This window comes from Chrysemys picta, chromosome 8, assembly GCF_011386835.1.
Source record: "Chrysemys picta bellii isolate R12L10 chromosome 8, ASM1138683v2, whole genome shotgun sequence".
NCBI lineage: Eukaryota > Metazoa > Chordata > Testudines > Emydidae > Chrysemys > Chrysemys picta.
In genome coordinates this window covers 3,573,833-3,588,750 of record NC_088798.1, presented here as the reverse complement: position 1 = coordinate 3,588,750, position 14,918 = coordinate 3,573,833, and the positions used below count along the sequence as shown (strand labels likewise).

Genomic DNA, 14,918 nt, shown 5'->3' with positions numbered 1-14,918 from the left:
ATGTGACCATTGCTTATTAGCACAGTATTAGCTACATTGATGACATCTTCATCATCTGGACCCATGGAAAAGAAGCCCTTGAGGAATTCCACCATGATTTCAATAATTTCCGTCCCACCATCAACCTCAGCCTAGATCAATCCACACAAGCGGTCCATTTCCTGGACACTACTGTGCTAATAAGCGATGGTCACATAAATACCACCCTATACCGGAAACCTACTGACTGCTACACTTACCTACATGCCTCCAGCTTCCACCCAGGACACGCCACACGATCCATTGTCTACAGCCAAGCTCTAAGATACAACTGCATTTGTTCCAGTCCCTCAGACAGAGACAAGCACCTACAAGATCTCTATCAAGCATTCTTAAAACTACAGTACCCACCTGCTGAAGTGAAAAAACAGATTGACAGAGCCAGACGAGTACCCAGAAGTCACCTCCTACAAGACAGGCCCAACAAAGAAAATAATAGAACACCACTAGCTGTCACCTTCAGCCCCCAACTAAAACCTCTCCAGTGCATCATCAAAGATTTACAACCTATCCTGAAAGATGATCCCTCACTCTCACAGATCTTGGGAGGCAGACCTGTCCTCGTTTACAGACAACCCCCCAACCTGAAGCAAATACTCACCAGCAACCACACATCACTGAACAAAACCACTAACCCAGGAACCTATCCTTGTAACAAACCCCGATGCCAACTCTGTCCACATATCTATTCAAGTGACATCATCATAGGACCTAATCACATCAGCCATGCCATCAGGGGCTCGTTCACCTGCGCATCTACCAATGTGATATATGCCATCATGTGCCAGCAATGCCCCTCTGCCATGCACATTGGCCAAACCGGACAGTCTCTACGCAAAAGAATTAATGGACACAAATCTGACATCAGGAATCATAACATTCAAAAACCAGTGGGAGAACACTTTAACCTGTCTGGTCATTCAGTGACAGACCTGCGGGTGGCTATCTTACAACAGAAAAACTTCAAAAACAGACTCCAACGAGAAACTGCTGAGCTGGAATTGATATGCAAACTAGATACAATCAACTTAGGCTTGAATAGAGACTGGGAATGGCTGAGCCATTACAAACATTGACTCTGTCTCCCCATGTAAGTATTCTCACACTTCTTAACAGTCTGTACTGGGCTATCTTGATTATCACTTCAAAAGTATTTTTTCCCTTACTTAATTGGCCTCTCAGAGTTGGTAAGACAACTCCCACCTGTTCATGCTCTCTGTATGTGTGTATATATATCTCCTCAATATATGTTCCATTCTATGCATCCGAAGAAGTGGGCTGTAGCCCACGAAAGCTTATGCTCAAATAAATTTGTTAGTCTCTAAGGTGCCACAAGTACTCCTGTTCTTTTTGCGGATACAGACTAACACGGCTGCTACTGGGAAACTGTTCACTGTAAATCCAATTAGTTTCTCCAAGAGCTCCTGATTGAAGGAAGGGCGGTTAATTACTAGATCAGCCTGACCTGGGGAGAGCTAAGGAAAGAATTAGCCCGTTAACTGAAGAGTAGAAAAGGAACACAGGAAGGCTACGCAGGAGAGAGAGGCTAGCAGTCTTTGGCAAAAAGTAACAATGATTGTAGGACTCTGTAAATAGAACTGCTGCACGGGACTGTGAGAGGGGCATGGTTGGTAAAACACAAATAAAGTACCCAGCAGCTGTTACAAACCGGAGGTGTCAGAGCCAATTGTGCAAGAAGACAGGAGTGGAGAGCTGTGGCTCCTGGGTATTACGATAATACAAATCAAATATAATAATCATTAGTCAATTTATTATAGACGTGATCCTACAACGTGGTGAGTGCTCTGGCCCCTGTCCAGCAAGGCACTTACGCAGCTGTTTCACTTCAAGCACATCTTAAGGGCTTTGCTGGATCAGGCCTGACAGCATCATTTAACACAAGTGGGTTTGTGATCACGTCTACAGTGATTAGGATGTTGTGGTATCAGTGCAGGATACCCAGAGTGTAGATGTTACGATTACCAGAAGTGACCTCCTTATATGAAGAGATTTTCAAGGCCAGAAGGGACCACTATGAGAGATCCTAATCCAGTGACTCCCGTATCATGCCCATCACTTCTAGTTGAGCTAGCCCTTTTTTAGAAAGACATCCAGTTTTCATGCAAAGATTTCAGCTGATGGAAAATCCATCACCACATCCCTAGGTAAATTATTCCAAAGGTTAACTCCCTCACTGTTAAAAATGTGCACCTTATCTCTTGCTTTAATTTGTCTAGCTTCAGCTTCCGGCCATCAACGTGTTCTGCCTTTGTCTGCTAGATGAAAAGTGCCCTTTACTTCAGAAATTTTCTTCTCATTTAGGTACTGGGATCAAGTCAGCTCTTAATCTTCGTTTTGTTAAGCTTCTTTTATTTCTCACGACAAATTTCTCACGCATATTTTCCAGATCTCAAATCATTCTTGTTGCTCTTTTCGGAACCCTTTCCAATTTGTCAACATTCTTTACAAATTGTGGACACCAGAACTGAACACAATATTCCAGTAACAGTCTCACCTAGACAGCGGTAATAACACTTCCCTACTTTGGCTTAATATACCCAGGGCTGGCTCTAGGTTTTTTGCCGCCCCAAGCAAAAAAAAAAAGCACTCGAATGCTGCCCCTTGAAAAGTGCCTCCCCAAGCACATGCTTGGGGCGCTGGTGCCTAGAGCCGGCCCTGAGTATACCTCCCCCATCCCGCTTATGCATTCATGTTAACAGCCATCTGGAATGTATGGGTAGTCAGAGATTTGATTATTTTGTAAAGAAGAAACATCCTTCTTTCATCCCACTGTCCCAGGTGCATTTCAAATGCTCTGAGGCAGGGAGTTCCCCTCCTGTCTCCTATTACCAGAGTTCTTTTTATGTCTGTTTTTAGTGCCACTGGGTGCATTAACCATGCCTGCTCTTTGCAAGGCCTGTGACGCTCAGACAGATAAAGTGATCTCTTTGGGGAAGGCAGTCATACTGAAAGAAGAAAGATGTAAACCACAAACCACAGAACTGTTTTCTGGAGTATTTGATCTTTAAGCAGGACAACCAGCACAAGGGCAGCAGGAGGGGGAGAAGGGGGAGCCCCCATAGTGAACAGAGCTTCCTGTAGTGGTGTTTTCAGGATGTGTAACTCTTGCCTGCTCTTCCTGAATGCAAACAAAAGATCATTACAAATAAAGCAGCACTGTGATCTCTGCAGACCTTTCTCTTTGATCTCTTTCCATCCAACATTAGTTTTCCTCCTTCCAGGAAACAATGGAAAGCTCTATAAGCCATTCACCTTCTGCAGGCTTTAGTACCAGAGTTTTGCAAGTGTCACTCAGACCTGTTCGCTGGGGAGCTGCAAATAGTCAGCATGTAACTTTGGTTTCAGACCAGGCTGTCGCTGTTGATGTATGTACACATGTGGTCATCAGCTCAACCCACGCTCTTCTGCTCCAGGCCTCTAGCACTTGAGGTAAAAAAGAGTTTCCGTTATCTGTCAGCAGTACTGGGGCTCATAACAATATCCCCTTTTTAAGTCCTCTTACAAATGTGGATCATTTCCTCACGGAATTATGAGCATAATGTCACAAGTGATGGGCACATTAAAAATAGATAGATCAGGGGTGGCCAACCTGTGGCTCCGGAGCCACATGCGGCTCTTCAGAAGTTAATATGCGGCTCCTTGTATATGCACCGACTCTGGGGCTGGAGCTACAGGCGCCAACTTTCCAATGTGCCGGGGGGTGCTCACTGCTCAGCCCCTGGCTCTGCCACAGGCCCTGCCCCCACTCCACCCCTTCCCACCCCCTCCCCTGAGCCTGCCGTGCCCTCGCTCTACCCCCCCCCAAAGCCTCCTGCACGCCACAAAACAGCTGATTGGGAGGTGCAGGGAGGGAGGGGAGACGCTGATCGGTGGGGCTACCAGAGGGAGGGAGGCACTGGGGCAGGAAAGAGCTGATGCGGGGCTGCCGATATATTACTGTGGCTCTTTGGCAATGTACATTGGTAAATTCTGGCTCCTTCTCAGGCTCAGGTTGGCCACCCCTGAGACAGATGAACAGTGTTTCTACAGAGCAAATGAGGCTTGTGATTACTAGATTGCACTGGCGTAGGGTAGTAATGTTACTCCACACCCCCAGTTCATATAAATTCCTGCATATGAAAGTTGCCAACAAAGACATCTGTAGTTTATATTAAAGACACAGATTGAAATCATGTTGAAATGCAGAAACTGGGTGACATTTTTGGAAGGACAGAGTGGGCGAAAGAGAATGTTTTTGCTTCAGTATAATAGGCATTATATCCCAAATAGTTGGAATGGCTACCACAAGGTGTCACCTTGGAGCTAATTAATATCTGCTTTAAAATACCAACTGTTGTAAGAGAGTTCTGGGGAATAGCTAGATTAACAAAAAATGTGTTGCTGGTAGTTTCACTGAGAATGAAGCAGCAATGGACACTTAATTCTACAAGATTCCCACCACGCTGAATATTCACAATCTGCTGCATGGACATGAAAACACTGAGATGTTTAAGTTTGGTTTATGCAATCTTTTAAATTTTGCTTGAGAATGAACTGTTTGAATAAACTGCACTTGAATGTAAAGTCCCAAAGTGTAACTTAAGGGAATTTCTTTTGAGTGAAAGGGGCCATTCTTGAACTCATGCTGTCAAGAGGGCAGACACTTGCAATTTTGCTATAAAGGCAGCTGTCCCCTAGAGCATCAGAAAACAGAAGTAGCTAACAGATCTGAGTAGTTCTGTCTGCTTTATTGGGACAGCTGAATTAGGTTGTGATGAGTAACTTAATAATTCTCTCTGTTTAATTGTAAACATTGGATAGTGCTCTATGGCTGAGATGTTAGCAGAATACACATTAGGGTATGTGGGGAATGTGTGAAGTTTGGAGTTTATGGTAAAAACAACAAGGAGTCCTTGTGGCACCTTAGAGACTAATAAATTTATTTGGGCACAAGCTTTCGTGGGCTAGAACCCACTTCATCAGATGCATGGAGTGGAAAATACAGTAGCAGGTATATATATACACAGTACATTAAAAGACGGGAGTTGCCTTACAAGTGGTAACTGTTCTGTTATTTTTTAGCTAGAGGAACTCAAAAGAAAAATGGGGAAAAATAAGATACAATTAAAAAAAAAGAGAGTGCTTTAAAAATGTCTCCTCTGAAAAAGTTAGTCAAGATTTTCCCATTAAATTGACATAGAAAAGTCCATTGAAAAGTTGTGCAAAATTTGGAGACTAAATTTAGTGATTAAAGTGTGAAACAGACTCTAACCATGCTTTAAGTGTAAATCTCAACGCAACTTGAACAATGGAGTTGCTACTGATGCTTCCATTATGAATGTGAATCAAACTTTTTTTAGACTAAATTAGAAAGAGTAGACTGCAGTATCAATGACAATACACAGAGAAAATATCATATATTGTAGACAGAACTGGTAGCATTGTGATAGTTAAGGTTGCCTGACACTTCCTGTTCTGAGATGGCTTTTTTAAGTTGCTCATAACTTTGCCAAACTTGAACTGTTCAGGCTGAAATTGTATGTTGTTTATGCATCAAAAGCAATTAACTGAAACCCAGGATAGGTAAGTCTCCATTAAACTGTAATGAAGTGACATTTGTTGAGAGACTAGCCCAGCAGAAGTCATTCAAAAAAGAATGAAGAGATGAAGAGTTTTTTTGCAGTCAGCTTTTCCTTTGGTTTAGATGAGTGTGTATGTTTATAATATTTTGCCTTCCCATCTGAGACTGTCAAATCACTTTATGGACATTAATGAATTAAAACTTACAACCCACTGTGAGGTTGATAAATGTCATAATTCCCATTTAGCAGATGGGGAAACTGAGGCACAGAGGGCCAAATTTGTCCCAGGTATAACTCATTCCAGTGAAGGCAATGGAGGCAAGACTGGGAGAGAGCTACTCTTCACAGCATCATGTCCCCACAACCTGAACAGATTTTTACAGTGCAAACTAGTGCAGAGTCTGTATTCCTTTCTCTTCATGTGTCATTATATAATGCCGGCATCTGTAACTTTCATTCCATGCATCTGAAGAAGTGAGGTTTTTTACCCACAAAAGCTTATGCCCAAATAAATCTGTTAGTCTTTAAGGTGCCACTGGACTCCTTGTTGTTTCTGTATTCCTCTGTGCATGTTTCCCTCTGTGCACAAAATGTCCACTTCCAGGTTGGTATTTGCTATCAGGCAAAATTTCTTCCCCTTGCTTTATGTGTCTGACTACTTCCAAAATGCTGAAATCATTACATCCCCCTCAGAGGATGGCTAATATGTGACCTAATACATCTTTCCCCTCTATTTTCTATGTAATTTCTGTCACCACATATGTTTATTTGTTTGAGCACTAGGTGTCACCATAACTTTATACTTGCGTCAGATACATGTAGCTTGGCACACATGGTAGGAGTAAATACCCTCAAACAGGGGCATCTAAATTTTGCTCACCTAATGGAACCATGTTGACAATTTTCCAGAAGACCAATTAACTTGTGTAAAATGAATGAGGCTGCAGGTATTCTGATATTTAAAGTAGAGGTACGGCCCTATGGAGACAACAGGTCCTGGCATGCAGAGCTCTGTCTCAATCTGATCAGAGATGTGGCCTATAAAGATGGCAGGTACCAGCAAGCTATCACAATACTTCTTGATTAAATGCTTCTGCTTGTGCCTTCAGTAGTTGTCTGCAACAAGGATAACAGCCTGCTACCTGCTCCCGGCTCAGGGAACTCTTGAATTGAACTAGTAGAGGGAGTTTTGGGGAGCTGAATGAGCAGCGTTCCATCCGCATTGATCACTGTGGGGTCTGTAACAAAGTGACCAGGGGTGATTTACCACAAGATGCCCCAGCGGGAATGTTAACTAGTAGGAACCTTTACTACTTGGGGCCATGTTGTCTGGGGAGGAATATGTAATAACCATGCATAGTGCAGTGTGTGTCCCCTGGGATTATAACAACTCACTGATTGCTAACACTCATTTAGCACAGGTGCTACTTAGGCTTGTGCGTTTGGTGCTGAAGGTCACAGGACTGAGCCCTGCAGACAACCCTGGGTGCTTGGCCATGGTCAGTCACACAGCCACTGGTAAACCAAGCAGAAGGCTTCCCTGTTGTCTGAGGCAGAGTGCATCAGCCCCTCCCCCAGCAGGTCAGGTCCTGTCTCCCTCTGTGTCCCCCCCCTGCACAATCCCTGTCACCCCCTGTGCCCCCCCCCACAGGTCAGGCCCTGTTTCCCTCTGTTTCCCCCCCCCCACAGACCCTGTCCCCTCCTCCCCCCAGGTCAGGCCCTGTCTCCCTCTGTATCCACCCCCCGCACAGGCCCTGTCTCCCTCTGTGTCCCCCCCCAGGTCAGGCCCTGTCTCCCTCTGTGCCCCCCCCCCCCACAGACCCTGTCGCCCCCCCAGGTCAGGCCCTGTCTCCCTTTGTGTCCCCCCCCAGGTCAGGCCCTGTCTCCCACTGTGCCCCCCCCCCCCCGCACAGACCCTGTCGCCCCCCCAGGTCAGGCCCTGTCTCCCTTTGTGTCCCCCCCCCCAGGTCAGGCCCTGTCTCCCTCTGTGCCCCCCCGCACAGACCCTGTCGCCCCCCCCAGGTCAGGCCCTGTCTCCCACTGTGCCCCCCAGGTCAGGCCCTGTCGCCCCCCCCAGGTCAGGCCCTGTCTCCCCCTATGCCCCCCCCCGCACACAGCCGGCTGCCCCTGTGCTACCCCTGGCCCTTAGAACGCGGTGGCGCAGTGCATGCTGGGTCCTGTTCGCACCACGGCTCCGGACTAGGCTCTCGCCCATCACCCCTCCCACGCCGTTGATGCACTAGGTGTTGACAGCTTCACGACCACTCGTCTCAAAAGCATTTCTAATTGGCTCTTATATGTGTCAATCACCATCAAACTCACTCTCATTGGACAATCTTTTATTTACACACCGCCTTCAACGGCTGGCCAATCGGTTTGAGGCGCCCCTAGCAACGCCCCCTCCATTCCCTCCCACTCAGTCCCGTCCCTTGCTTCCTAGTGGGTCCGGCGGTTGCCGGAGCGTTGTTGCATTTCATTGTGGACGGCCGAGATGGCTGTCAATCAAATAATGTTGGCCAACCATAAGGGGGAGCTCTTTGATTGGTCGAGCTGGGCCTGTCCATCAAGCATCCAGCGGTGCCGATTGGAGGCAGTGGTTGGGGCGTTCAGCGTTCGGGGCCGCCCCTGTGTTGGGGCCTGGGTCGCTCAGTCGCAGGCGGAGCCGCGGTGGCGTTGAGGCGAGGGGGGCTGGGCCGAAGCGAGGCGCTGGCGGGGTAGAGGCTGGGGTCTAGGCGGGCGCGCAGCGGCCCCTCCCCTTGGGCCCGACTGGTGGGGGGGCTCGCCCCACATGGCCCCCCCTCGCTTGCGGCGGAGGCGACAGACCCTCCCCGGGGCGCTGAGGGGCCGGGGCTGCCGGTGCGGGACGCGGCTATGAGACACCTCCCGGCGCGCGGGCCCTGCTGCCGCCCGGGCCTCGCTGCAGGTGAGGGCGGGGAGCTGCCGCGGGTGTCCGTCACTGCTGCTGCAGGGGGCGGCGGGGCGGGCTGGAGGGTGCGTGGGGGCACGGGGGGGGGGTTGGAGCTGGAGGGAGCAGCTGGTCGGGGGGAGAGCAGGGGGCCATGGGCGCGGGGGGAGTAGGGGGTTGGGGGAAGAGCAGGGGATCACGGGGCGGGGGAAGAGCTGCTTGTCATGGGGGCGGGGGGGAGAAGGGGAAGAGCAGCTTGTCTTGGGGGCGGGGGGGGGAGAAGGGGAAGAGCAGCTTGTCTTGGGGGCGGGAGGGAGAAGAGGAAGAGCTGCTTGTCTTGGGGGCGGGAGGAGTAGGGAGAAGAGCTGCTTGTCATGGAGCAGGGGGAGAAGGGGGTTGGGAGAAGAGCAGGGGGTCATGGGGGCGGGGGGAGCAGGGGGCGGGGGAAGAGCTGCTTGTCATGGGGGTGGGGGGGAGAAGGAGGTTGGGAGAAGAGCAGGAGGCCATGGGGCGGGGGAGGAGAAGGGGGTCGGGGGAAGAGCAGCTTGACATGGGATGGGAGGGAGCAGGGGGTCGGGGGAAGAGCAGCTTGACATGGGGTGGGAGGGAGCAGGGGGTCGGAGGAAGAGCTGCTTGTCATGGAGCAGGGGGAGAAGGGGGTTGGGAGAAGAGCAGGGGGTCACGGTGCGGGGGGAGGAGAAGGGGGCTGGGAGAAGAGCAGCTTGTCATGGGGCAGGTTGTCAGGGTGTTTGGGGGTGCAGAAGGTTAGAGGGGGACCAGCATGTCACAGAGTTGGGTGGGGAGCAGTGGGTCCGAGGCAGCATCGTGTCTTCCTGCCCCACGGGTTATTTTGCAGTCTGCTGCCAAAAAACATAATACTGGGCTTGGTTAAACAGGTGCACGTGGGTGTGTTTGCGTTGAGATATTTGGATGAAAGGTGCTATTAAAATCCATAGCATTACAGTGGAAGCTCCTTAAGCAGCCACCTAAGGTACAAACACAAATCCAGTCACTCTGGTAGGGGGAGGGTTCATCGGAGCCGTCCTTGTTACCACTGCATGTCCATACTTTAAAAGTTATCACTTCAGTGCCAGGAAGGCAGTGCTTGGTGTGGGTTTCACTGTTAGTATTCCTTTTTGTGGCACACCACCAAACTTGTGTTAATGACAGACTTGGCCATGCAGGTGTATGTTTATATTTTTTATGGTTTTCAGATGAAAGATGATTTTTAAATTTAAATGATATTTCTTAGTACTGTATATGCCATTCCAGTTACTGTGGAACTTTTAAGTGCTCAGGTGAATACTGAGTCTTGTGAGTTGAAACAATTGCAGTTATTATTTGATGGAATTGTTTTTGTATCTTATCCTGAGTTCTCTGAGAGACTTTTCTTTGTATTTTTTGTGTGGTAATAGGTTGAAACTTATAACCATTATTTAGGTTAATATATGAACTGTTCTTTAAAAATGAGCTTTACATATCCTCTGAAGTAATAATAATTTTTCATAATCTGAGATCACAGTTATAGCATCTCACTCAATCTGCAGATCAGTAAATTTATAATCTGCACATGAATGTTGCATTGGAATTTATAACTTTAGAAAAGTGTCTTGTGGGAAGGTCTGACATGCCAGTGGATGTTCCATAAACATTTCTACCAAGTCTTTTTGGCTTGAAAATGTGTGCATTGTTGTATAATCTGCTAGGTCAGTAGAAGGTGTGTGACCGCTGTCTGGCCCTTACCGCCTGGCCACAGACATCTGCCATATAATTCCACCTGCACTAGTTTTTCTCTGGCTTCATGTAAATAGCTGCATATAAAACATGATTAGCTTGTACTGTAGATCTTTGTGGCATTGTCCAACACTTGATGGAAAGTGTATGCTGTCTTTTTAAATTCACTGGGCTAAGCCATTCTTGTGCCAGTACATCACCTGTTTCTACTCTGAAGGGTTGAGGGATTGGGGGGCGGGGGAGATGAGGATGGGTATTTCTTGCTTCAGTGTATAATATAGGGAGGCACATGGCAAAAATGAAATTGTCCAAAATTGAAAGTGTACAGTGCCTGTAACTTAAAACATTATCCTTTAATAATAGTAATTAATAATGAAAAGGTTTAACTATTACAAGATCCACTGCATTGAAACATGTATGTTTATAATTGTGGCTCTTTATGCATTGATTTCACAAATATTTGTGATAGGTCACAAAACTAGAGGTAGAGGCTCTTCCATTAAGCATACAATCAGAAAAGAACAACAAACGGTTATGATCTATTAGCTTATTTGGTTCCTTTTTTTATTATTCCTGTAACCCAGAATTTTGCATATAAGGATGTAATGAAAGAGTATTATTACAGGCCACTGTTTTGCAAATGAATGCAAAAATGACTCTCTTCTGGGGTTGGGTGGGGTGGAGGGGGAACAGTCAATATTTGTGTAGAGCTTTTGAAAATGTAAATTATGTAAGCTGACCTCTGCTCTGACCTTCATTCTCTCTTCAAATTTTAATATATTATTAAAAAGGAACTAACAAAATGCATATGTAGCAATAAATATATCTCATGATGGGTCACTTGTATCCCTCCCGCTATACCCCCATCTGTTGTCTAGCCTCCCTGTGTTATGTCTGATTTAGATTGTAAGCTTCTTGTCACATGGACCTGTGACCTTTTTTATTGCACACCTACCATGCTAAATAAACAATGTGGCTGCTACTCTGAAATGTTATATATTGTTATTGTTATAGTTGTTGTAAATAGTTGATATGCAGAACTTCTGTGATCTCTGTAGTCACAAGGTAAATAACTAAACTGCCTGTCCTTTTCAAGGCACGCTTTTGAAGGCATGCTTTATGTATTTTAGCTTTGTGAGTTTATAAATGACGACATATAAAAGCCAAGTCTGCATTATTGTGACATGAAGTAAAATCATCTGTTGTTTCAGCCAGGTTCTTATCTTTCCTCTGGCTGAAATGTTAGGAGAGATTTTAATCTTCTGTTTATGTTCTGTAAATTGAAAAATAAAAGTTTTTAAAATGACTATCCCTCGTGAATGGGAATAACCTAACAGACCACGTGCTTCTCTTCCCTTTTTTACACTCAAGGATACATACATCTCTCATCTCTTCGTTTTATCTTTCCCAGCACTTCTTTATCTTTTGTTCCTGGGATTCTTCATTGCCTTATGGCCTGTTTGCATTGGCTATGCTGATGCGAAGGGGCTGCAAAGTACCTGAATGCTGCTTCCTATTTCCTGAGAATACTCCAAATGCAGAGGGGGATAGCCCCAGTGAAGGGGTGGGAAGGGATATGACCAATGCATTCCTAGGTCTTGACTATTAGGTGTCTTGGCCTCCAGGGCATTATTTAGGGCTACCCTAACCTGTGTTGTGCCTAAGCAAGCCCCAGCAACTCCAGAATCCAGGAGGCAAAAGCCACTTCCTCTCAATACTGCTCTGTGTAGGGATGGATAAACTGGGGTCATTATGCCTTCTAAACCAGTGGTCTCCAAAGTGGGGTGCGCAAGAGGATCCTTGGGGGTGCGCGGCAGGAGGAGTCTGAGCGGCTTTTGCTTTTCTTTTCTTCTTCCTTTTTTTTTTGTGTGTGCTTCAGCAGTTTAGGTGGGAGTCCGAGCAGCTTTTTTTTTTTTTTTTTTTTTTTTTGCTTCGGTGCGGCGGGGGTGTGTGCTCAAAAATTTTTTACTGATAGGGGTGCGCGATCAAAAAAGTTTGGAGACCACTGTTCTAGACAGCTCACATTTCCTGTCTCTCAAAAGGGATATGTACCTTGCCTGAAATGGATTATTTAAATACAGCAACCATGTGTTGTAACCAAGCTAAAGCAAATCATAAACCTGTCTTTAGCCTGCTTAGCATAGGGTCTTGTGTGTGCTACAAAGTGGAACTGTTACAACTAGGTTAGGGGACTAGTAGGTGGTTACCAAGTCCCTTAATAGGGTTACCTTTAAATTAAATGGACCCTGGAAGTTATTGGCAGGAACACTAAGGACATAAAAGTTAGTATTTCAGGCTTATTATTGTATTTACATTTCCTGAATGAGTGTTAGATGCTTAAAAATGTTTCGGACCATTGTACTTGCTTGAATCCCAGGTTCTGTGTAGGGGGTTAATGACCAGTCAGTCCCTTTTACTGAATTCAGACTTGGCTGGATTCACAAATTAGGTGAGATGTTTGTTTCAGTTCAGCCTCTTTTGGCAGTGTATTGGCCTCACAAACTACCACACAGTTTAGCCAACTGACAGTCTCTGGACCAGTGGAGCAGGGGTAATGCAGGTCACTTCTGAGGAACTTGGGGTCTCTTTGTGGAACGCATACATTATGATAGGACTGGCTAGAGTCAGAAAGTGGCTCTTTCAGGAACAACAAAGATCAGAGAAATATGATATGAATGTAAAATTAAAAATCCAGGATTTAGCATTTGTTTGTAGCTCAATATCCTGAGTTTAGCAGGGCCGAATGTCTGATGTCCTATAGCGCTAATGATGGCACTTGTGTATATTTGCACTTTAATGGTTTTACAGTGTTTTGAAAAGAGAACTAATTCTCACAGCCCCATGTGAAGGAGTAAGGTAGCTATTATCATTTTACTGATTTGGGGGTGCGGGAAAAGACAGCAGTTAAGTTACCTGTTGAAATGGCACATCAAGTCAGTGGCCATGCAAGGCTTAGCACTCTTGTGCTCCTAGCTTCTAGTTTCATGCTGAATCTACTACACTATACAAGCTTCTGTAGGTTTCAGAGTAGCTGTGCAGTCAGGGGCAGCCTATGGAAAATCATTGACACTGGAACAACGTTCTGAGTTCTTGATGTTAAATCCACCATATTTCCAGGTTTGACATGCAATTAATTATGCTTTACTAATAGATGTGTCCTAATATTGTGGACCAGTGTTTGGGCTACATGTGGTGATGCATAGGGAAGAAGTCACTGCTAAATCTTTGCAAAGGTAGTTGAGCCTGTGTTCCCATAGCTAAGGACTCTGCTGCAAAAGAAGAAGAAGTGGATGGGGAATGACTGTACATCCGCTTTTCCTCTCTAGTCACCTCAGCTGCCTGCATAGATGACATGTCCTTGGACTGTCTGACCTAGGAAATTGTATTGTATTAGAGCGCATTAACTAACGTGATGTATAACATTCAGTGTAGCCAAGTGCTATTGGGTTAAATGTGACGGCTCTTGCTCTACATTTGCAACGGGATTGTTTTGGATTCTGTTCAGTGCACTTTAATTTACTACTTGGTATGGTTAATTAAAGTACCTCAGACTTACTTGACAGTTAGTTAAACCCTGGATGATTTGATTGAGAATGTGAGCATTAGTGTAATTGGCCAAAATGACACTAGGCCTGTTTGGAATGCTTCTTACTTGAAATTTTCCTCTTTCTAATGCTGCATGTACAAACCTAGTGAGAAAATGAGACTAATACAATTCCTACCCTAGTAATTTCCATGGATATTTTTTACACTGAGTAACTGTCTGGAAATTAGACTAGCTTTAGGTGGCCTAGATGAAGGAATGGGTTACTTGAGAATCCAGATGGTAAAACCTTTCGGGTTTTAATTTTTCAATGTGGGACTTATATAGACCTTCCCAAAGTTTTCACCATGTGATTTCAGTAATAAAGGATGGTGCATGTGTAGTTCTTTTTTTGAAAGAACAAACTAATAGGGAAAGCATATTGAGAGTGATTTTTTTTTTCTTTTTCTTTTTCTTTTACCTCCAGTTGGATTTTCTTCACAGAATTCTCAGGTAGTGGTGTGTGGTGTTTTTTTTTTTTTTTTTTTTTTTTAAATAGTACCCAGTTGCTTATGAGGTTTTTCCTATTTCTCTCCTGCTTGATCTAACATCACCTTTGTTGTGCTTGGTGATTGCTAGCATAGGGGACAACAATAGACTCTTGTATCTTATTTTTATATACAGTTTCACCTAAGAACTTAACAAACTGTGTCCCCAAGCGTGCAAAGAACTCCAGTGGCTGGACCCCTGTGCCCAAGTGGTGCCTGACTGAAGTCTGAGGAGCTCTGTGGGTATGCAATTAGACGCCCATGTGAGTTGACTTGGGCTAAGGGACTGTTTAATTGTTGTAAGTATTTGGGCTTGGGCTGCAGCTCAGGCTCTAGGACCATGCGAGGGCCCGAGAGCTTGGACTCAATGTCTACATCACAATTGCCCCTTACCTCAAGCCCTGTGAGACCATGTTAACTGGAAAGGGCCAGACGCAGGTGTCTAATTGCAGTGTAGACCTAACTTGTGCAAATTCAGGGGCTTACTTCATGTGAAATCCAGTGCAGAAGCGAGGCTTTGATTGTAAGCCCTTTGGGGTAGGAATTGTGACAATCCTCTGAGACAGCACCTACCCTGTTTCCCCGAA

General features: G+C 45.7%; 1 protein-coding gene across 5 annotated transcripts in view; it reads left to right on the top strand.

The window, feature by feature from the left end:
• Positions 1 to 8,403: 8,403 nt before the first annotated feature.
• Positions 8,404 to 14,918, top strand: part of TESK2 (testis associated actin remodelling kinase 2) — a 108,502-nt gene continuing 101,987 nt past the window's right edge. For 2 of the 5 annotated variants that reach the window (XM_005303018.5, XM_042845045.2), the window contains exon 1: positions 8,404 to 8,544. The gene's annotated coding sequence lies outside the window, so the exon portion shown is untranslated. Of the gene's footprint in view, positions 8,545 to 14,478; positions 14,595 to 14,918 lie in introns of those variants that run through there. The other 3 variants (XM_065553719.1, XM_042845047.2, XM_042845046.2) reach the window with 2 other exon arrangements.